At 58.1% G+C, this 2,238-nt stretch overlaps 1 protein-coding gene across 19 annotated transcripts in view; it reads right to left on the reverse strand.

The window, feature by feature from the left end:
- The window catches only part of MYO3B (myosin IIIB), a 252,842-nt gene that overhangs the window by 25,267 nt on the left and 225,337 nt on the right, over positions 1–2,238 (reverse strand). The window contains exons 41-42 of one of the 19 annotated variants that reach the window (XR_001862402.1): positions 1,442–1,916; positions 9–494 (exon numbers count right to left, since the gene is read on the reverse strand). The exons of 17 other annotated variants lie outside the window; for them this stretch is intronic. The gene's annotated coding sequence lies outside the window, so the exon portion shown is untranslated. Of the gene's footprint in view, positions 1–8; positions 1,917–2,238 lie in introns of those variants that run through there. One more of the 19 variants, XM_017735710.1, reaches the window with a different exon arrangement.

Consider the following 2,238-nt stretch of genomic DNA (forward strand, 5'->3'; position numbering starts at 1 on the left):
GCCCCCAGCTGCCCCCGCGCAATGCGGCTCACAGCCGCAGGACTCGGCGCATCCCGACCTACACCGGGCGGGGGTACTGACCTGGAGAAAAGCCTGGAGGGAGTCGTTCCGGAGGACAGCCACCGCGGCCATGACTACTGCGCCCAGGGCGAAGGGAAGGCGCCGGGGCACTGCCGAGGCATGAGGACGCCGAGGGGAAGACGAGAAGCTGCCCAGTTTCCTTCTCTCTCCCCCTCTCTCTCCCTTTCCTTCTGATCTCTTCGCCTCCGTGCGCGTCCCACCCCCCTCGCGCTGCGCGATCTCCGCGGACTGTCTGACTGCGCCAGGATCACCTCCAAGAATTTGATAAGGACTTTGCTGGGCCGCCAACCAGTCAGAGGGAAGATTTATGGCTTTGAAGTTTGCCGCTACCCAATCATCAAAGAATAGCGGCTCTTTCAGAAGCGAAAGCAAATCCTTTGAATCCACAAAGCTCCTATGGTGTGTTTGTTGGTCTGGATAAAAGAACTGATTATTAGGGGGGATGGGAAGGGAGGAGATAAAGGCGGGACAATTAATGAAGTAATCACTATGTGGGAAATGTATATACACAAATAATTGGATTTTCTTGATCAAAGGACCCCTTACCGCCTAGAGACCCTCGCGTTGGATGTGCAAGACACTGGATCCCCCCTCCTTTTTTTTTTTTTTTTTTGCAATTAAATTTGTGGCAGAGTCCTAAAGTGACAACGCGTCTTTGTTATCGCTCGAGAAATCTGCCTCCGGATTCCTCTGATAGTGTTTAATGACTCAAAGTAACAGAGCACAGCGAGTTCACCTGATCGGGGCTGGTCGATCCCAGCCGTAAAACTTCCCTGGAGTAATTGTCGGTGGTTCCTCCCCGCTCCCTCCCGCCGCCCGCCCTTCCCCCGAGGCTGAGGGGTATGCCCTCAATATGACTCCGCAAATAACCGTGCATTTTCTCTTCTGGTAGTTGGAGTTTCACATCGCTCAGCCGGCATTGCCCCCTTGTTACCGGGAGCCCCCGCCTGGCGCGGGGCCAGGCCAGGCGCCCAGCCGGGGCCGGGGAGGAGTGGCGGGCTGCCACCGGCAGCAAGCGCTCTCTCAGACAGACACACCGAGAAACCGGGTAGCCGGGAAGCAGGAGGGAAAAGTTTCCTTTTCCCTAGAGGGAGCCGGGTGTAAAAGACATAATTTCTTTAAATGAAGACCGGAGTCTCTCTTGGCGGGCCTGCCGAGCCGGCCTGTCTTGCGCAGGAGGGAGTGCAGGTCTGGGCGGCTCCTCGGGAGCACGAACGCTGCTACCGGGTCTCTGCCTCACCCGTTCACTCACCTCCTGCCCCAAAGCCAAGGTCGGCCCCGAGCGCTTTGTTACCTCACCCCGCACTTTTCGGCCTCTGTCTATACATGTCTATACCCGTGTGTGTATGAAGGATCTAACCTGCTTTGCGTTCGACCATGTGTGGCTATTGACCCTCTAACCAGCACCAGGCACATCTGGGTCACAGCTTGCCGCCATCGCCGGCTGCTGAGCTCAGTGGGCTGCAGAGCTGGCGGGACCCCTCGCATGTGCCGCCCAGCGAGGGGCAGGCGGGGCCCCGCGCTTCTCCGTGGGCCCGCTCAGCTCCGCGCTCCGCCGGGGGCCCTGGAAACGCTCTCCTCTCCTCCCCGCTTCCCCATCTGCTCCGAGGCCATCGCAAACGCCGGCCTGTTTGGCCAGGTACCAAACCAGGACGTTCATCTCCGTCTTGAGGAGGTGGGGGTGCTCTTTCGGGCAGATGCTGGCTGGCTCTGGTCCTCCGGAGCTGTTTGCACAGGTAACTCGATCCTCTCCGCAGTCGCTGGCTTCAATTGTATTCGCACCGCCACTGAAGTCTCTTTAAACGCCAGCACACAGAGATCTTTATCTGCCTTTCCTGTGGAAACAATCACTGTCCGCTCAAAGACTTTCAAGAGTTGTAGGGCTTGAATTAGATCGGTTTCTTTGAAGGGATTAAAGTGCCAAGTCCTCTCCCACGGCTCCATATTGAATCCTGGGGAGAAATAAAAGCTCGACCCCGTGTAACACTACGCAGCAGCCATATCAAGCTCTTCCCATGTGCCAGGTAACCGTTTCACCAGGTCGGCAACAGGGAGACAAGGGTCTCCCATCCAGCGCTTTTACCATGCCCTGATGCATCGAGGCAAGGCTCGCCGCTGCTGCAGGACCCCGCGGCCCGGCGGCAGGCCCCGCCCGGG

The sequence above is a fragment of the Corvus brachyrhynchos genome, unplaced genomic scaffold (assembly GCF_000691975.1).
Source record: "Corvus brachyrhynchos isolate BGI_N302 unplaced genomic scaffold, ASM69197v1 scaffold255, whole genome shotgun sequence".
Classification (NCBI taxonomy): Eukaryota; Metazoa; Chordata; class Aves; order Passeriformes; family Corvidae; genus Corvus; species Corvus brachyrhynchos.